We start from the raw sequence: 22,683 nt of genomic DNA on the forward strand, positions 1-22,683 counted from the left end.
TGAGTATTGATATGGTTTGTCTGTGTCCCCACCAAGTATCAGCTTGAATTGTATCTCCCAGAATTCCCACGTGTTGTGGGAGGGACCCAGGGGGAGGTAATTGAATCATGGGGGCCGGTCTTTCTTGTGCTATTCTCGTGACAGTGAATAAGTCTCACGAGATCTGATGGGTTTGTCAGGGGGTTCTGCTATCATTCTTCCTCATTTTTTCTCTTGCCGCATCCATGTAAGAAGCGCTTTTTGCCTCCCGCCATGATTCTGAGGCCTCCCCAGCCACGTGGAACTGTAAGTCCAATTAAACCTTTTTTTCTTCCCAGTCTTGGGTATGTCTTTATCAGCAGCGTGAAACTGGACTAATACAGTAAATTGATACCGGTAGAGTGGAGCGTTGCTGAAAAGATAACCGAAAATGTGGAAGTGATTTTGGAACTGGGTAAACAGGCAGAGGTTGAGACAGTTTGGAGGGCTCAGAAGACAGGGAAATGTGGGAAAATTTGGAATCTCCAAGAGGCTTGTTGAATGGCTTTGACAACGCTGATAGTGATATGAACAATAAGGTTCAGACTGAGGTGGTCTCAGATGGAGATGAGGAACTTGTTGGGAACTGGAGCAAAGGTGACTCTTGTTATGTTTTAGCAAAGAGACTGGAGGCATTTTGATTCTGCCCTAGAAATATGTGAAACTTTGAACTTGAGGGAGATGATTTAGGGTATCTGACAGAAGAAATTTCTAAGTAGCTAAGCATTCAAAAGGTGACTTGGGTGTTGTTAAAAGCATTCCATTTTCAAAGGGAAGCCGAGCATAAAAGTTCAGGAAATTTGCGACCTGACGATGCAGTAGAAAAAAAAAAAACATTTTTTGAGGAGAAATTCAAGCCAGCTGCAGAAATTTGCATAAGTAGCAAGTAGCCTAATGTTAATCTCGAAGATCATGGGAAAAATGTCTCCAGGCCATGTCAGAGACCTTCCCAGCAGCCCCTCCTATCACCCGGCCTGGAGGCCCAGGAGGAAAATAATAGTTTTGTGGGCTGAGCCCAGGGTCCCCAGGCTGTGTGCAGCCTAGGTACTTGGTGCCCTGTGCCCCAGCTGCTTCAGCCACGGCTGAAAGGGGCCAATGTAGAGCTCAGGCTGTGGCTTCAGAGGGTGAAAGCTTCAAGCCTTGGCAGCTTCCACATGGTGTTGAGCCTGTGGGTGCACAGATGTCAAGAATTGAGGTTTGGGAACCTCCGCTTAGGTATCAGAAGATGTGTGGAAATGCCTGGATGCCAAGGCAAAAGTTTGCTGCACAGGTGGGGCCCTCATGGAGAACCTCTGCTAGGGCAATGCAGAAGGGAAATGTGGGGTGGGAGCCCCACACAGAGTCCCTACTGGGGCACTGCCTAGTCAAGCTGTGAGAAGAGGGCCACCATCTTCCAAACCCCAGAATGGTAGATCCGCTGGCAGCTTGTACCGTGCACCTGGAAAAGCTGCAGACACCTAATGCCAGCCAGTGAAAGCAGCCAGGAGGGAGGCTATACCCCGCAAAGCCACAGGGGCGGAGCTGCCCAAGACCATAGGAACCCACCTTTTGCATCAGCATCAAGTGGATGGGAGACCTGGAGTCAAAGGAGATCATTTTGGAGCTTTAGAATTTGACTTCCTTGCTGGATTTCAGACTTCCATGGGCCCTGTAGCCCCTTTGTTTTGGCCAATTTCTCCCATTTGGAATGGCTGTATTTACCCAATACCTTTACTCTCATTGTACCCAGGAAGTAACTAGCTTGCTTTTGATTTTACAGGCTCATAGGTGGAAGGGACTTGCCTTGTGTCAGATGAGGCTTCGGACTGTGGACTTTTGGGTTAACGCTGAAATGAGTTAACACTTTGGGGGACTGTTGGGAAGGCGTGGTTGGCTTTTGAATGTGAGGACATGAGATTTGGAGGGGCCAGGGGCAGAATCATATGGTTTGGCTGTGTCCTCAGCCAAATCTCAACTTGAATTTTATCTCCCAGAATTCCCTCATGCTGTGGAAGGGACCCATGTGGAGGTAATTGAATCATGAGGGCTGATCTTTCCCGTGTTATTCTCATTATAGTGAATAAATCTCACAAGATCTAATGGGTTTATCGGGGGTTTCCGCTATTGTTCTTCCTCATTTTTTCTGTTGCTGCATCTATGTAAAAACTGCCTTTTGCCTCCCACCATGATTCTAAGGCCTTGCCAATCACATGGAACTCTAAGTCCAATTAAACCTCTTCTTCTTCCGAGTCTCGGATATGTGTTTATCAGCAGCGTGAAAACGAACTAATACAAGTATACACTGAAAATTTTCATTGACTAAGCAGTAGGACTCATGAAGAAAGAAAAGACGTAGATCCATCTTGATAAAATTTTTGAATTAAAAAATGAAGAGAAAATATTACCAGCTTCTCAAAAGAAAGAATAGCCTACGTACAATAGAAATAAAATCAGGCCAGTACAGTACTTTTTTCTTCAAGTTGAGACTAGAAACTAGAGGACAGAAGAATGATCCACATACCATTGAGAGAAAAAGGTTTTATAATTAAAGACAACTACATTATGCCAAATTATATTCATTTGCAAAGGAAGGAGAAAAAGATTTTGGCACACATGAGAGTTCATAGATTATTAAAACACTATATCCTAATGAAAGAAAATATGTAAGAAAGTGTTCTGACCAAAAGCACATTTAGTCAGAACAGAGAAATCAAGAGAGGAGGAAAGAACGATGTAAAAGTTAGTTATAAATGTATTTTGAAGTTATTTGTAATTTAGGCAAATGTTTCTAGCATGATTGAAAATTTATAATATACAAGTTAAATAGAATTATGGAAACAGAAAAGAAAAATAGAATGGAAATGACAATATTAGCCTAACACTAATTTTTTAAAACTATCTTAGAAATAACCTGGGGTTGAATGAAGGTTAGTAAAATGTCTCAACTGAAAAGCGAATATTTCTAAACATTTTAAGATTCATTTGGGGAAGGGAAATAGATATGTAAAGCATCTTAGTGGAATGCTGATTTATCATTTTACTTTGATGTGAGTGTAGTGTGTGTGTGTGTGTGTGTTTGTGTGTTTGATAATCAGTTTTAAGGACGGAAAGTTAACCACTTGCAGAATTAAAGACATGCCAAATTTAGCCAAATGAAAAAAAAATGAACATAATCCTGATAAATTCACCCAAAATAAGAACATAGAGGGAAAAAATAGCTAATATAAAATAAGATTACAGGAAGAAAACCAAACATACCAGCTATTGTATTAAATGTAAAAATGCCCAAACTACAAATTTTAAAATTAAAAAGTAAGATGACGTTAAAAACAATAACAACACATGATGTTTTCAAGAACCATATCTAAAGCAACATGAAAAAATATTGAAAATAAAGGAATGGATTATTATACTACATGCAAATTTCAAATCAAAAGACAGCAGGAGTGTTACCATTATTATCAGAAAAAGTGGATCCCATGGCCAAACAGCACTAAACATGAAAAAGATGATCAATAACTTTAATGCAAACTATAAGCTTCCTTCTTTTCATATGTATATGAATCCATATGGAGCAAAAATTGCAGCTAGCTCTTCATCAGGAGGAAATGAAAGATTGGCACACAGCACTGAAGACAGAAATTAACAGTAGCAGAAAAAGTAAACATATAGGTAAATCTAAATAAATATTCACTTTTAAAATGATAATAATTGTATTTAAAGTTTAAAGTGTGTTTAGATTGATAATATGTGGCATGTGGCAACAACAGAACAGCTGTGTTAAAGGTAAAATTTAGTAAGTCAAAGGTGTATTTGCAATCTTTCAAGTAATCGCTAAAAAAAATTAAAAATGTATGAGTAACACTCTAACAAAAGGGAAAACTACTATAAACTACCTAATTAAACCAAAGGAAGGCAAGAGAAAATTTATCAAAGTCAACATGAGAAAAAAATTGTAAGAATGTAGGTTTAAACCCCAAACATATCAGAAATTACACTAGTACTAATGAACAAAAGAGTCCAACTAAGGATAAAACATAATTTTTATTGCAAACCTAAACTCTGTATTGTTTGTGGTCTGGCTTCTCTTGTTCAACTCATGGTTTTAAAGTCCATCAACATTATCCTATGTATATGTGGTTTATTTACTCTTACTGCAGTGTAGTATTCCATTTTGTGAATATACCACGTTTTATTTATCTATTTTCCTGCTGCTGAGCAGTTTAGGTTTTAGAAATATTTTGAATAGAACGTCTATGAACATTTTCTTCATGTCTTTTGATGCAGATATGTACAAATTTATGTTAAGCATGTTACTAGGAAGAAAACTTTTGGGGCATAGGATATGAATGTAATCAACTGAGTAAATAATCCTGAAGATTCTACTAAACCAATTGTACCAATTTATAATCCCACTAACTGTGAATGAGGGTTCCAGTAGCTGATCTTACTAATTGAGATAATCTATTTAATTCTCTTAAATGTCAGGAGGTAATTACCTTTGGAATAGCAGTGACTGAAAAGGATGCAGACAAATAGGGATTCTGAGTTATTGGTCATGTTCTTTTCCTTCATCTACTTGCAGGCTACAATAGTTTGTTTAGTTTGTAAAAATTTAAAAATTATACACTCATAGTTTTTGTGCTTTTCTGTATGTATATTTTACTGCAATAAAAATTAAAATGAATAAATACATTTTTAAAAAGAAAAATACTTTGTTTGGATTTGTAAAAGCTTATGTAAGTCACTCATAAGAGACATGTCTTAAAAACAAGATTGAAGCATTTAAAAAAATAAAACTTATGAAGTTATTCTAATATAAACAAAACAGTTTATGATACAAAGAATTGCTACAGATAAAGAGGAGCATTTTACAATGCTAAAATGCTCATTCAACATAAATATCTAATTATCCTACATTTATATACAATAAAAATTAAGGCCCAAAGTATTTAAAAGAAAAGCAAAACTTTGAAGATAAATTTTTTAAAAAGCCCCACATGATAGTTGGTTATTTTAACGTATTTCGCTCAATACCATCAGTTATTGAGAACAGGCAGGAACAAACTAGTAGGTAAAAAAACAATTTAAAGAACATATATAGCAATTTTGACACAATTAATGTATATAGAACACTCCATCTAGCAATAAGAGTTTCCACATTATTTTCTAGTGCATTTAGAATATTTACCATAATTGACTACATGTTTGGCAATAAGCAAGTCTCCACAAGTTTAAAAAGACTGAAATCTTCCCCTTCCTGTGTCCAAGTGTTTTCATTGTTCAATTCCCACCTATGAGTGAGAACATGCAGTGTTTGGTTTTTTGTCCCTGTGATAGTTTGCTGAGAATGATGGTTTCCAGCTTCATCCATGTCCCTACAAAGGACATGAACTCATCCTTTTTTATGGCTGCATAGCATTCCATGGTGTATGTGTGCCACATTTTCTTAATCCAGTCTATCATTGTTGGACATTTGGGTTGGTTCCAAGTCTTTGCTATTGTGAATAGTGCTGCAATAAACATACATGTGCATGTGTCTTTATAGCAGCATGATTTATAGTCCTTTGGGTATATACCCAGTAATGGGATGGCTGGGTCAAATGGTATTTCTAGTTCTAGGTCCTTGAGGAATCGCCACACTGACTTCCACAATGGTTGAACCAGTTTACAGTCCCACCATGTAAAAGTGTTCCTATTTCTCCACATCCTCTCCAGCACCTGTTGTTTCCTGATTTTTTGATGATCGCCATTCTAACTGGTGTGAGATGGTATCTCATTGTGGTTTTGATTTGCATTTCTCTGATGGCCAGTGATGATGAGCATTTTTTCATGTGTCTGTTGGCTGCATAAATGTCTTCTTTTGAGAAATGTCTGTTCATATCCTTTGCCCACTTTTTGATGGGGTTGTTTGTTTTATTCTTGTAAATTTGTTTGAGTTCATTGTAGATTCTGGATATTAGCCCTTTGTCAGAGGGATAGATTGCAAAAATTTTCTCCCATTCTGTAGGTTGCCTGTTCACTCTGATGGTAGGGGCCTGTGGTGGGGTGAGGGGTGGGGGGAGGGATAGCATTAGGAGATATACCTAATGTAAACGATGAGTTAATGTGTGCAGCACACCAACATGGCACATGTATACATATGTAACAAACCTGCAGGTTGTGCACACATACCGTAGAACTTAAAGTATAATAAAAATTAAATAAATAAATAAATAAATAAGACTGAAATCCGGCAGCGGTGCTAGGAGTCTCCTGGACGCGGCGCCAGGAAGTGGCGGCGGCACAGCGTGTAGCGCGCCTTAGCAGCAGCAGCAGTATTGGAGGCACACCCTCGCCATCACAGCCCCTGCGATGGTGCAGCCACCCTCGCTCCTTCTCCTCTTCCTCCCTTCGCTGGCACCATGTCTGATCAGCTGACCGAAGAACAGATTGCTGAATTCAAGGAAGCTTTCTCTATTGGATAAAGATGGCGATGGCACCATCACAACAAAGGAACCTGGAACTGTCATGAGGTCACTGGGTCAGAACCCAACAGAAGCCGAATTACGGGATATGATCAACGAAGTGGATGCCAATGGTAACGGCACCAATGACTTCCCCGAATTTTTGGCTATGATAGCTAGAAAAATGTAAGATACAGATAGTAAAGAAGAAATCCATGAGGCATTCTGAGTCTTTGACAAGGGTGGCAATGGTTACATCAGTGCAGCAGAACTATGTCACGTCATGACAAACAGGAGAAAAACTAACAGATGAAGAAGTAGATGAAATGATCAGAGAAGCAGATATTGATAGAGGCTAACAAGTCAACTATGAAGAATTCATACAGATGACTGCAAAATGAAGACTTATTTTCAACTCCTTTTTTCTCCCTTCTAGAAAAATCAAATTGAATCTTTTACTTACCTCTTATAAAAAAAATAGAAAAAAGAAAAAAGTTCATTTATTTATTTCTACATAGCAAAACTGAATGTCAGAAGTACCTTCTGACCACACAAAAAATCTGTATGTATTGGTTGATGGTCCTGACCCCTGAAGATCAAGCTACACATCAGTTTTACAATATAAATACTTGTACTACCTTAATGAAAAGGACTCCTTAAAGTGCCATTTGCTAATGATTAATACACTGTTCGGGGTGGCCAGTTTTTTATGCATGCAAATTGACGATTGAGCACAGTCAGGCATTTGTATTAAAAACGAAAAATGGAAAAACAAATTCAAAACCTATTCAAATGTGTTCTAGTTCAATTTGTTTAGTATAAATTGTCATAGCTGGTTTACTGAAAACATTTAAAATTCGTTTACCTCAGGATGACATGCAGAAAAATGGGTGAAGGATAAACCATGAGACGTGGCCTCACTAGTAGGATCGGCCTCTTTTACTTCATGTACTCTGACCCCTGGTGACAATGACACACCCTGGTGGCATGCCCATGTATGTTTGTTTAGCGCTGTCTGCGTTGTTCTAGAGTGAAACAGGTGTCAGGTTGTCACTGTCCACACAAAATTTTAATAGGAAACCTTTACCAATGGAGCATTTTTGGACTCTCTCTTTTTAAAACCTTCTGAACCATAACTTGGAGCCTGCAGAATAGGCTGTGGCTGTGGACTTCAGCACAACTGTCAACATTGCTGTTCAAGAAATTACAATTTACATCCATTCCAAGTTGTAAATGATAGTATTTTTTTTCCAATTAAAAACACCATTAACTTAAAAATAAAGACTGAAATCATACAGTGTCTTCTTTCTGATGATAGTAAAATTAAGCTAGATACTAATAATGCAAAATTTAAAAACTCATATTTTTGAAAATTAAAAGCATTTACTTCTATTAATCCTCAAATCAAAAATCCCATGATATATTTTAGAAAATTTTTGAAACAAAAGAATATAAAATGTAATGTTTGAATATATGCAGGATGCAGTAAAAACTCTGCTGAGAAAAGACGGAAGATTAAAAGGAAACATTAAATATGAATGACATAGGACATAAATATGAGACCAATGGACACTGTGGACTACCGAAGGGAGAAGAGAGTTGAGTGGGTTAAAAAGCTACCTGTTGGATTTTCTGCTCGTTACCAGGGTGACGGGATCCATAAGCCAAACCACAGCATCATGCAATGGTCCCATGGCATAACCCTACACATGTACCCCCGTACATAAAATAGAAGTTGAAGTTTTAAAAAATGATGTAAGCTTCCACCTCATGCAGTTAAAAAATAACAGCAAATTAACTCCCCCAAAAAAGTAGAAAGAGGAATTAATAAAATTATGTATCAGTTAGGGTTCCCTAGAGGGACAGAACTAATAGGATATATATACATATATATATATGTGAGTTTATTACATGATCACATGGTCCCACAATAGGCTGTGTGCAAGCTGAGGAGCAAGGAGAGCCAGTCCGCATCTCAAAGCTGAAGAACTTGGAGTCTGATGTTTGAGGGCAGGAAGCATCCAGCACAGGAGAAAGATGTAGGCTGGGAGGCTAGGCCAGTCTCATCTTTTCACGTTTTTCTGCCTGCTTTATACTCGCTGGCAGCTGATTAGATTGTGCCCACCAGATTAAGGGTGGGTCTGCCTTCTTCAGCTCAGTGACTCAAATGTTAATCTCTTTTGGCAACACCCTCACAGACACACGCAGGATCAGTAATTTGCATCCTTCAGTCCAATCGAGTTGACACTCAGTATTAACCATCACGAAATGTAATCAAAATCGATGAAATAGTAAATAAAATAGAGAAAATCAATAAAGACATAATTTAGTTCATTGAAAATATGAATAAAATTGATAAACTCCTAACAAGCCAAATCAAGGTGAAAAAAGGGAAAGAGATGTTATAATGTATTGAATCATGAAATAAAAAGAGGCAGCATTATCAATCACAGAAACATTAAAAGATAATAAAAGAGAATTATGAAAAATATTTTGCAAATAAAATTGAATGATATAGAAAAAAATCATCGAAAAACATACCTTGTTAAAGCTGACATAAGAAAATAGGACATGTAAATAGTCATATCTATTAAATTAAATTCTTAATTAAAATCTTCCCACAAAGAAAACTCAAGCCTCAGATGGCTTCACTGGAAACTTTTTCCATATTTTAATGAAGAAATTACTCCTATACTACATACAATTCCAATAAAAAGAAAAAGAAAAAGAAAAGGAAACACTCTCCACTGATTTTATGAGCCAGATAATGTCTATTTAAATCTGATAAGGACGTTTGAAAAGAGGGGAGAAATACAAGTCAATGTATCTCATAAACTTAGATGCAAAATTCATAAAAAGATATTATTAAACAACATTTAGAAATATATAAATAGGTTAATATTAATACCCAAATATCTAAATGTGAAGTATTTGAGGAATACAATATTTGTCTTTTTATGTTGTATTTTATTTATAACTAAGTCATTGTACATGTTTATGGGATACAGTGTGATGTTTCAATACAGGTATACATAGTGTAATGATCAAATCAGAGTAATTAGCTCATTGATCACTTTAAACATTTTTCAAATTTGGAATAACACTTGAAATCCTCTCTTCTAGTTATCTTGAAATATACAATTCATTATTAGCTATAGTCACCCTTTTGTATAAAAGAGCACCAGAATTTAGTCTTCCTTCCCTGAGATAAACGTTTTCAGATTCCACATATAAGTAAGATCACATGGTATTTGTCTTTCTGTGTCTGGCTTATTTCACTTGGCATAATGTCCTCTAGTTTCATCCACATTGCTTCAAATTACAGGATTTTATTATATTCTATGGCTAAATCATATTTGATTGTTATATATATTATGTACATATATAAACAATGGTATATGAAACAATGTTATATATAAGCAATGTTACACATATAAAACAATATATGTGTATATATACATATATGTGTGTGTGTATATATGTATATATCATCTTTTTTATTCATTTATTTGTAGATAGGCACTTAAGTTGATTTCATTTCTTGGCTATTGTGAATAGTGTTGCAATAAACATGAGAATGCAGGTATCTCTTTAACATGCTGATTTCATTACTTTTAGATATATACCAAATATTAGGACTGCTGCATAATATGGCAGTTCTACTTTTTGTTTTCTGAGAAGTCTCCAAACTGTTTTTTAAAATGGCTATACTCATTTACAGTTGCATATAGATCTTATTCCAGATCTTAGAATAAAAGCTTTTAACTTTTCATGATTCAGTAAAATATTAGCTGTGAGTTTGCCATATATGGCTTTTATTTTGTTGAGATATGTTCCTTCTATACCCAATTTGTTGGTAGTTTTTATCATAAAAGAATGCCAAATTTTAACAGATGCCTTTCAGCAGTTATTGAAATAATCATATGGCTCTTGTCCTTGATTCTGTTAATGTGATGTACCATGTTTATTGATTTGTGTATGTTGAAACATCCTTGCATCCCTGGGGTGAATCCCACTTGATCATGGTAAACGGTCTTTTAAAAGTGTTGTTGAATTTGGTTTGCTAGTATTTTGTTGAGTATTTTTGCATCTATGTTCATTAGATAGATTACCCTGTAGGTTTCTATTTTTTTTATTGTGTCCTTATCTGGTATTGGTACCAAGGTAATGCTGTCTTTGTAAAATAAGTTTGGAAGTATTTCCTCCTCTTTAATTTTTTGGAATAGTTCGAGTATAATTGGTATTAGTCCTTCTTTAAATGTTTGGTAGAATTCAGTAGTGAAAATGTTAGCCCTCGAGCTTTCTTTTGATAGAATATATTTTATTACTGCTTCAATTGTGTTACTTATTATTGGTCTGTTCAGGTTTTCTATTTTTTCCTGACTCAATCTTGACTGGTTGGATGTACCCAGGAATGTTTTAAATTTCATTTTTAATGTTTAAATTGATTCGTTGGTTGTTCATGCATGTGTTAATTTTCATGTATTTGTACAGTTTCTGAAGTTCTTCCTGTTATTTATTTCTTGTTTTATTCCATTGTGGTCAAAAAAGATACTAAAGAAAATTTTGATTTTTTAAAATGTGTTAAAACTTGTTTTCTGGTCTAACATATGATCTATCCTGGACAGTGTTCCATGTGTTGTTGAGAAAAAATGTATATTCTACAGCTGTTGGATGGAATATTCCCTAAATGTCTGTTAGGTCTGCAGTTTAACTCTGATATATTTTCTTTCTATTTTTCATCTGGATGATCTGTCCATTGCTGAAATTGGAGTGCTGATGTTCCTTACTATTATTGTACTGCCATTAACTCCCTTTAACTCTATTAATGTTTGCTTTATAAATTTAGGTGCTCCAGTGTTGGATGCATACATATTTTTAATTGTCATATCCTCTTGCTGTATTGACCACTTAATCATTACATAATGACCTTATTTGTCTTTTTTACCATGATTGATTTAATGTCTATTTTATTGATACTAGTATAGATACTCTTGCTCTTTTTATGCTCATTTGCATAAAGTATCTTTTTCCATTTTTTTTTACTTTTAGTTCATGTGTGTCTTTATAGGTCAAGTGAGTTTCTTGTAGGCAGCATATAATTGGGTTTTATTCATTATTATTCAACCACTATATGTCTTTTAATTGGAGAATTAACCTATTTACATTTAATGTTACTATTGATAGGTAAAGTCTTACTACTGCTATTTTGTTATTTGTTTTCTGGTTGTTTTGTAAATCTCTTTTTTCTTTCTTCCTCTCTTACTGCCTTGCTTTGTGGTTAATTGCTTTCCTCTAGTAGTATTTTTTGGTTCCTTGCTTTGTATTTTCAGCATATCTATTACAGACTTTTGCTTTATGGCTACCATGATGCTAATAAAAATATAGTTACAACAAGTTGTTCTAAAATGCTAACAACTTAACTTTGATCACAAATAAAAGATGCAAACAAAAAACTGTACATTTTACCTTTAATACTTTCACATTTTGATGTTAGATATTTCTATTTACATCTTTTTTAGTTGTCTTCTTTAACAAATTGTTGCAAGCATTAATCTTTTTAATAGTTTTGTCTTTTAGTCTTTTTTAAAAAATTTTGTAAACACCTAGGCTCAATCAATCCATTCATCTCATCCTCCGAAATTGCTGGGATTACTTCATTCTTTATTTTTCTTTTATCTCTTCTGACAGTATTTTCAAATGGCCTGTCTTTGAGATTATTGATCATTCTGCTTGGTCAATTCCTTTGTAGAGACCCTTTCATGCATTTTTAAATTTTTTTTTACTGTATTTTTCAGCTTTAGGATTTCAGTTTCATTTTTTTTATTTAAATCTCTCTTTTAAAGTTATCTGATATGTTCTGTATTATTTCTCTGTGTTTTCTTGAAGTTTATTATTTCAAAATGCATATTTTAAATTCCCCATCTAAGAGATCTAAGAGATCACATACCTCCATCTCTTTAGATTTGGTCACTGGTGCCTAATTTATTCTGTTTAGTGAGGTTATATTTCTGTGAATATTCTGGATGCTTCTTGACACATATTGATACTTGGGCATTGAATAATAATTAGGTGTTTACTACAGTCTTCTCAGTCTGACCATGTTTATACTTGTCCTTTTTCAGAGGGCCTTTTAGGAATTCATAGGGAACTAATTGTGTTCCCTAAGCCTGTGGTCACTGCAGCCATTTCAGCACTAGAGGGCACCCTATGCCTAAGTTTGCCATTCTGGCACTAAAATTCATTTGCACTGAGCCACTTAAATCAGCTGGTGATGATGTGGGCAGGGACTCAAGTCCATTCTGCTTGGGTGATAGATTCCCTTCTGACATTGAGGCAGGTCTAGAAGCTCTTTTCATGATCACCACTCTGAAATCAGGGATGATGGGGTTTCTACCCAGTGCTGTGTTTTACTGTGGCATACCTGGCACTGGCTTCCAAGGCACAGTCTCAGGCACACTTCCTTCTCCCTCCTCCAATTGAATGGTGTTTCTTTTCATTATGCCTGGTGTTCAGGGAGCATTGATGCAGGCAATGCAAGATTGTCCTTCCTACACTCTTCAATGCATCTTTTTTGTTATTATGCTAAAATCAGGTACTGTGATCTTTCACCTGTTTTTCTTAGCTGTTGGGAAGGTATTGTCTTGCATTAAAAGCCATTCAAATTGATGTTTCTTCAGGGGGACAATCACTGGAGGATCCTATTGCACCATCGAGCTCTGCTTCACTTCTACAATGTTTAAAAGAAAATCAATCAATGTAATTCCCCGTATTGATAAAATAAAGATGAAAATAATTACAAACAATACAATAAAAATATTGAATTTAATCCTTGTTCGTAATTTTTAGTCTGATAAAGGGCATCTATATAAAACCTATGGCAAGGATCATACTTAAAAGTGAAATATTGAAAGTGCTCTTCTTGAAATTAGGTATGAGGCAAAAATATCTGTTATCATCATATCTAGACAACATTATACTGGAGATTCTAGCCAGTATATAAATTAGAAAGGCTGATACAGGTTGAGTATACCTTATCAAAAATGCTTGAAACCAGTGTTTCAAATTTCAGATTTTTTTAAATTTTAGAATATTTGCATTATACTTACTGATTGAACATCCCTAATCTGAAAATTTGAAAACTGAGATACTCCAATGAATATCTCCTTTGAGTGTCACATCAACACTAAAAAATTTTTCAGATTTTACCATGGTTATGGATTAGGATGCTCAATATTTAAAATATACTAGCTGTTCTTTAATTAATCTAATATTCAATGAAATTTGATTCAAAATTCCAGCACCTAGTTTTATGTTAAATGATGAGCTGATTCTAATATTTATATGGTAATACAAATGGCCAAGAACAGCTAAGATCCTCTTGAAAAAGAATACATCTGGGTTGCTTAAACCACCAAATAGACTGAAATGGGAGATTTGGGTGGCATACCACAGGACCTATTACAAATATTATACTAAATGGTGAAACGCTAAAATCATTTTCATTAAAACCAAGAACAAGACAGAGTTTGTGTTGTCAACATTATTGAAGATTTGAGTATTTTAAGAGTATTTAAAAAATTCTAGCTAATATATTAGGTTGCCATTACTTTCAATGGTAAAGACCACGATTACTTTTGCACCAACCCAATAGGATTAAAAACCTCTTGATGAATAATAGAATATAAGAAAACATCTTTACTGGTAAATTATATGGTTACACACTTTTAAAAAAGTGTAACTCAAGGAAAGGAGTTATTGGAATTAAGAAGATAATTTGATAGATTAATGGATAAAAAGAAACATAAAAACAAGAACTTTTCTCCATGCTGTCAATAATCAACTAAAATGATGTTAGTATTATGCTGCCTACAAGCATGATTAAGGTTATAAAATACATTCAAATATATTTCATAGGAAAAAATACATTTACAATCCATTTAAAAGTTGAAAGAAATACAAAATCAGATGTAAAATATGGGGAGGTATATGTTCATATGTGGAACTATTTATTAGCACAAAATGTCAATCTTTTCAAAATTTATGTATTTAATTCTATTCAAATTGAAATCCCAATAGTTGTTTTTAATTTTATTTATAGATGCTAAATTGAGGTTCCTATAAAAGAATAAATTTCCTATAAAAGAATAAATTGGAATAATCAAGAAAAGTATGTATAAATATTTATATATTAATCTGTAAGTATATGTGATACATATGTGTATTCAATGCAAATGTAAATAGAGTATATATTTTATATGTATATAGCTATGCATTTATATCACATGTACATACACATACAAAACCTTCATAATTGAAGAAGTATACTGGTGACACAGGACTAGACACATGAGATTTGTCTTTCCTTGCCTGGCTTATTTCACTTAACATAATGACTTCCAGTACCATCCACGTTGCTGCAAATGACAGCATTTTATTCTTTGTATGGCTGAATAATTTTCCATTGTGTATATATAACACATTTTCTTTAACTATTCATGCAATGATGAACACTTAGGTTGAATTAGTATGATTTACCAAACATTTTGAATAAAAAAAAGACTCTTCTGTAATATAATTAAAAAATAAATTCCAGAAGAATGTCATGTGTGTGGATGTGTGTTTATAAAACATAAAATTTAAGTCGACGTTTTTATAATCTTAGGGTTGAGAAGTTCTTCCTAAATAAGACAGAAATACCAGAAGACATAAAAAAAGAAAAGATACACACACCTAAATGTGTGTAGTGCATATAATGCACAATGGTTTAATTTCCCTAATATATAAATTTCCTATATATTATTAAGAAAAATAAAGACCAAATATAAAAAGGGCTAAGCCTATGCATTGATAGAAAAAACATAACTGTCTTATGTATAACAATATATAACTGGTGTGTGTGTGTGTGTGTGCATGAATACAGAGTAACTCACTAATAGCCAGGTAAGTACAAATGAAAACAACTGTAAGAACCATATTTTATTCATCACATTAGTAAAATCAGGAAATCAATGGCATTTATTCTGGCATGGAAATTGGGAAATAATTACACTTAACATATTGCTTTCAGAAGATATAAATTACTTTAATTTTTTTTGAGATCCTGGCAATATCTCCCAAAGCTTATATACCATTTGCCCCTAATAAATAAAAGCATATAATTGTATGTGTACAAACATGTTTACTTTAACAGTGTATATAATGCCAAAAAAAGGAAATTAATATGTGTTCATTAGCCAAAGAGTCATTCAACTGTGGAATGTCCATATTATTAAAATAAATGTTTGGGCGGGCGTGGTGGCTCACGCCGGTAATCCCCACACTTTGGGAGGCCAAGGCAGGTGGATCACGAGGTCAGGAGATCGAGACCAATCCTGGCTAACATAGTGAAACCCTGTCTCTACTAAAAATACACAAAATTAGCCGGGCGTGGTGGCGGGTGCCTGTAATCCCAGCTACTCGGGAGGCTGAGGCAGGAGAATGGCGTGAACCCGGGAGGTGGAGCTTGCAGTGAGCCGAAATTGCGCCACTGCACTCCAGCCTGGGTGACAGAGCGAGACTCCGTCTCAAAAAATAAAATAAAATAAATGTCTTACACCTAATCTAGTGTTCTGGGGAAATACTGATAATGTATTGTACAGTGAGAAAAGCAAATTACAGAATAATGTATTTGTTATGATTATGTTTTTTAAAATATAGAAGCACAAAATCTCATGCAGGTATAATTGCATATTGCTTGTATGAACATGAAGAACTGCTTGGAGAGAAGATGAGAAAGACTGTTGACATACATTTCCTGTATTATTGCATTGTTTTGCAAGTTTCAATGAGCACATATTACTGTTGTGCTTAATATAAATTAATAAAGGGAGTAAAACCTAAAAGTCATTGCCCTATGTGAAAGACTGCACTGCTAGTTTTGAGTTCCTGCTGCTTTAAGATTCATTCAGTGATGCAGCAGTCTGTCTAAAATGTCTACATTCTAAAATAACATTGCAGCACTTTACCTCCACAGTTACTGTGAGAGTTGATACTTCGTTAGACACTACCACAAGCAACTTGTGAAACTGAAAATACATAAAGTTCTGGGTTATGGAAATTCAACAAATGTGCAATTTCAAGAAGAAATTTTCTGTTTTTTTCTTACCAATATAATTATTTAGTTGCAATGCCTTTAAAAATTGCAAGGAGTTTTTTAAATACTTAGAATTTCAAAAAAAAATTAATTTACCTCTTATCATTAAATACCTGTTTTCTCATTTTGAAATAGAATCTTAGTAATTCATGTGTCTTAAACATAATATCCCCTATACAAATTATGCATAATGTAATCAAATAACTTTTATATTGAGTAATATAAATATGATAATTCTGTTTCTTCAGTATTAGAAATATAGATATTGCTTTAAATAAGACGGTTGCTTCAATATTTACTGCAGATCAGAAAATTAATAAGCATGTGGAATAGCTGTATTGGTGTCAAATACTTTCATGAACTCGAGTCAACACTTCAAAAATTTCAATAATCTGCTCATAGGAACTAAGTTTTTTGAGTATATGATATAAATATGCATAACAATCTAGATAAAAAGATAATATATAATGTACACCAAAATCAAATGTGAGTTTCTGTCAATAACTCACATTATGAAGCTGACAATTAGGTTTTGACAGAGTACTTAAGCATTCAAATTAAGAGGCATGATCAATTCATGATGATTCATCACTTCTGGAAGAGATATTTAAGATTTTAAAAGGCTTATTTTAAAGGACCACCCTGTTTCAGAAGATAAATTTAAAACTTTCTTGGATTTTATTATTATAATGACAGAAACACTTTAATAGATTTCATTAATCAATATAATTTTATGGTTGATTATATAGTTTTGAAAATCAAGGCTAATTTTAATTGTAATTAGATCCAAAAAACTCTACTTTTCTCTCTACATTCATTCAAATAAGATCATTATCAAGCTTCATGATTATCACTCAGCTTTAAAAGAAAGGTGCACAGCTCCTGATTTCTCAAAAGTCATTGAACAATTTCATCCATTCAACAAATATTTATTGAGCTTCAAATATGCACTGGGTGGTATATGAGAATTGCTAGAAATAAGAAACATTTATTTTCTTTAAAAGTATAGTATTTATTCTGAAGATGAAGAGGCTCCCACAGAAATCTGCCAGAGTTGCAAAGCTAGTAAACATCTAAATGTACACAAACCTAATAAAGCAGTTGATATAAACCATGAGAAATCTTTATCTTGGCTTATTTGAATAGCTTCCCAGTAATTCCAAAGTGACCTAACCATCCAACTCTTTAATCCAACCACATAGATTCAAAAACTCACATGGCTTCTTAGGAAGAATTTCTACTCCCTACTATCTAAAGGATTTAAAGACCTGATTGGGCTCTGGCTACACTACAACACAGTCAGACTGACTAACTGGATCAAAAAGAGACCCTAAAGCCAGAAGGGGTGTAACCAAAGGCCTGCAACATGATCCCACACATTGGAGTGTACTTTACAAGAAGTGATTTTTTTCAAAGCCTTTATATATCAAGGGATCTGCTCATCCTAGTAAATAAGCTCAGATATCAGCCTATCATTTGTTGCCTGTCTTAATAATTCAGTGTCAGTGTTGATACATAGCATGCCAGAGTATAACAGACTGTTATCTATGTCTGATAAAATTTTCTTCAAACCATAAAGATTGTACAAGATGCAAGATTCATGTACAATTGAATCTGTACACTGGCAAACTGAAGAGCATGAAATGATCCCTCTCCACCTCAGCCTTCTAAATAGAGGTCACTAAGTTTACTCAATTGTAAACTCTAACAGCATTGTAATGGGGGTATGAAAGAATGCCTTCAATTGCTGCAGGATGTCAAGTGTGCCATTTTAACTGTTACAATTATCTAGTGTGCATTCAAACAGAAATCCATGTAAAGAGAAAGAAAGATTTACATATTTAGGAGGGCTCAAAAGGAGATTCAAATTATAAGGCTGATTGCAACTGGTCTCGTTGATTATGGATAAGGATGGATTTAAATAAAACACCGTCTATGCTAACTCCTGTCCTGAGATCTTTATCAAGGCATGGATGAGCAATTTTTCTGGCAAAGCTCATTATTCAAAAACCAGTATGTGGTCACTTGCTATATAACAAAGGCATGAGAACAATGATAAATCCCTGCAGGTTTGACATTCATTTCTAAATGAGCACTCTGACACATGAACTTGATCTAAATGAGTAATGGATACATGATCACTGTATTATAATGAGGCTCATATTTTACAATTCTATATACTTTACCAGTGGTGAGTTTCTAAATTGGCTGAGTTCCATTATTGGAGAGTGTTGTTGAGCACCAACTGGATTTATAGAAAATAGAAACAATTTCCAAAACAACTTGCACCTACATCTGTTATGCCTGCAGCAATATAAGTACAATGGACTTGAGTTTGGCATCAATGACCACTACAGGGTGCCAAGCCTAGCCATGCACACCTGCATCTCAGCACTTACAGGCACTGTCTTTGTCAAATATTTGGCCCAATAAATCTCTGAAAAGCAAAAATGGAAACTGTTTGGGGTAATATACAACATCTGAATTGAGAACACAGGGAGGTTCAAAACAAAGTTGTTGAAAATGAGAAAGGTTTAATGATTCAAACGAAAAGCTCAATTACTTTTCAATGCACAGACCTTGCTTTTCAAGATGAAATTTTGGCATTTTTTTTGTATTTGAAGTAACATGTCTGGTTCTTTTACTGATGAAAGCTTAAATCACATCAAGATGAGAGAGAATGAGAAAGTGCTGTCTTTTAAGTTCAAACTTTATGTTGCTTTCCCAGAGAGGACTAAATTTGGTTCAGAATGGTGATATTAGATAATTCTTTTAAAATTTTCATTCCTTGTCAAAAGGGGGCCTCTCCTACTTCCATGTAAGCAACCAAATCATAAATTATGATTTGAAAACCGAGAACACCAAATAAAGCCCACTGGAAAATCGCACAATGGTACAATGTAATATGAATATGTATGGGGTTTGAAGTCTAGTTTGCCACTCCAACTACACTATGCTCTGACTATGAACATTTTGTGTTATTATGTGTGCCCTTAGACATCCTGAATTGCAATCAAAATGGTAACCAAATAAAGTTTTCTGTTTGGTGCTTTCCAGTTGAAAAAAATTACAAAATTAAGAAAATAACCCATAGTGTGTTTTGCACAGTCCAGTTTTGCTGATACCATCAGCAAAATCTTTAGAATAGTAATTAAAATTCCAAATGCTTCAAACAACTGAACATATCTTGGTTTAATTATTTTCTAATTATGAATGTAACAAGTGTAAGATAATTGAAAGATGACCCTTAGGTTTAGCTTGAATACAGTATTTCTTAGGGGACTTGATAGATTTTAATGCTTCAATGAAACTGATGACCCCTATATAATGAAAAGGGAAAACTGATCAATACCAAGAGTAAAGTCTTTCAACTTACATCCTAAATGGGCGTTGAACACTTCCAAAGGCTGGCTGGCAACCAAGAATAGAATGACTAGAGTAGTTTAAACTTTCCCAGTCTGTAATGTAAGTCTGCCCACTCTTGTGAGGTATCATCCTGATGAGTACTACTGTCAAACGAATTTCCTTGACTCTTGCAAAATACTGAGCATAATCTTCAGTAAACTGAGCATTCTGGTTTGGTGACTCAACTTGCATTTCACTAAGGAATAACTGGAAAAAATATATATGTTTATGTCCCCTTATGTGCTTCCCTCATGATGCTCAGCAAAAGAATACTTTGATTAAAATAATACATCTCAAAAAGACTCTTTATAATTGAGTGAGTCTAAGAGGCCGAGATTAACTCTTTAATAATTTCAACAAAAATCACCTGGGAAATGTTTTCTTCCTGGTGTATCTGGACTCTCCAATACTTAAGGTATTAAGCATTATTAGTGCAAAAGAAAATGACAGTAGTTATAAACATACAGTTTATACATATACAATGGTTGATTTTTTTCAAGTATTATTCTTAAACACTAGGTGGATTTTCCTGTATAATTATACTATTATCCTCATTTTATGGTGAGAAGGCAGATTATCATAGTAGAAAAAGTGTGCGTAGTCAATCAGGCTATGGTTCATATTTAATGCTTACTAACTGGGTGAATTTGGGCAAGAAAAATTAATCTTTCAGAGATTATGTTTCTTCATTTATGAAACAGGATTTCTATGTGAAAAATATATTCAATCATGGAAACAATGATAATAACCATATTAATTACATGACTCCACTACACCAATCACTGTGCCTAGACAATTTGGGATATAATGTATTAATTGAGAGAATAGTATTTGGAGTTAGATCTGATTTCAATTCGTAATTCTACTACCTGCTAGATGTGCAATACCAGTATTACACATCGCTGAGCTGCAATTTCCTCAGCAACAATATGAGAACACAAATACTTATCTCATAAGGAGGTTGTTTTTATGATCAAATAGAGTGCTTAAATTGTAATCTTTCACCTTCCTATCACTGTTTATCCTCTCAACCTGCTTTTACTTTTTCTTCATAGCATTTGTCATTATTTGATGTTATATCACATATTTTCTTATTTGTTCATTTTATGTTCTTCCACTAGCATATAAGCTTTGGGAAGAAAGGGACTTGTTCTGTATCACCATTTCAACAGCATCATGGTTTAGCTCGTGAAAGGTATTCAAATATTTATCATATGAATAAATTCAGAGGTTTGGTACCCATATATCAAGAAATAATAATTCAATAACTGTTCAATGTTTTATATACATGAAGAAGGTAAGTGTCTTGTGTAAGGATGCACATATCCTCAGTGACTGAAATAGATTAGGACCAAGATTTATCTACTTCTGGTCCTTCTTTATACTATTCCAGGGGTTCTTCAAGTACATTTCCTGGGCAATCAGCATCACTATCACCTTGGAACTGTGTTTAGCAACAAAATTCTCAGGATCTAACTGATACCTATTGAATTAGAAATACTTAGGTCTGGGTCAAACAATCTTTGTTTTAGTAAGCACTCTTAATAATTCTGATTCATGCTAAAGTTTGATAACCACTGTATGTATAAACTCCGACACTTTCCAACACCCTGACTGCTTTCTAATAACAAACCTTCTTCAATGCCAAATGGAAAAAGTGATTATCATTAAGTTTAGAGCAAAGATTTATTACTTGTTATAAATGTTAATTTATTTAACTTTAAATAATTTTTTTCTATTGGCACCAAACAAAAAGAGGTCTAATTTTAGCTAATCCTTGGTTTCAGCAAAGCCAGAGAGTAAACTTCTGCAAGACTATCCCACATAGATTTGGCCTTTAAAGTTGATTTAGAAGTCCTTCCACAATTCAAGATAAATACCATAAATCATGAGAATCAATTTATTTTTAGATCCTACTTAATCAGATATTCCATCTGGATTCAATATTTTTAAAGACCTTCTCATGTAAATAATTTACAAGAACTACCTTGGTTTAGCTTCTCTGCTCAATGATTCCTAGATTTTGGGTTGGTTTTGTTTCATCTTGTTTTTTCTTTAAACATAAAAAAGCAGCCTGAGGATCTTAAAATGTCAAAAGGTAAGAAAAAACACACTTACTGATCGATTGTCAGCTCTGATTCTATGGGGGAAAATAAATATTTTACTATATCTTATTCTTCAATTAATTGCGCTGTAAAAATTGGTTGTGCTATATTATTCTTGAAAATATTAAATAACAAGAAAGCAAGGTAAAATTTAGAATATTTTCTCTTTCTGAAGATAATTCAAGCCTTCATTTATTAGGCTTTTTATCCTTTTTCCTTCATAAATCTTTATCTTACATTGACATCATAGCGTGTGGCAGAAATTCAACAATGAATTTTCGACTTTCTTGCAATTAAGAATACCACGATGTTGGAGAGCATAGTTTTTATTCTAGAGACCAAAAAAAGAGAATAATATTTTTGTCTATGTAGTTAATGCTTTCAATAATGGAAAGTTACAATTTTCTCCTTGAACAACAAAGTGTATTTATTTTTATTGGAACAATTTCCTTTCATGTAAAGGCTGAATCAGTTTGTTCTTTGGGACGTGTAAAGCAGATTATAAAAATTACGTGAAGAAAGTCAGATAATTCAGGTTCTCAACCTAGAGATCAATAGAAGAAAATATCTTAATTAAATCTGAATTAATACCTCT

General features: G+C 34.0%; 1 pseudogene; it reads left to right on the forward strand.

The window, feature by feature from the left end:
• Window positions 1-6,359: 6,359 nt before the first annotated feature.
• On the forward strand, window positions 6,360-6,844 carry LOC101150618 (calmodulin-like; annotated as a pseudogene).
• Window positions 6,845-22,683: the final 15,839 nt, after the last annotated feature.

The sequence above is a fragment of the Gorilla gorilla genome, chromosome X, assembly GCF_029281585.2.
Source record: "Gorilla gorilla gorilla isolate KB3781 chromosome X, NHGRI_mGorGor1-v2.1_pri, whole genome shotgun sequence".
In the NCBI taxonomy this organism is placed as follows: domain Eukaryota; kingdom Metazoa; phylum Chordata; class Mammalia; order Primates; family Hominidae; genus Gorilla; species Gorilla gorilla.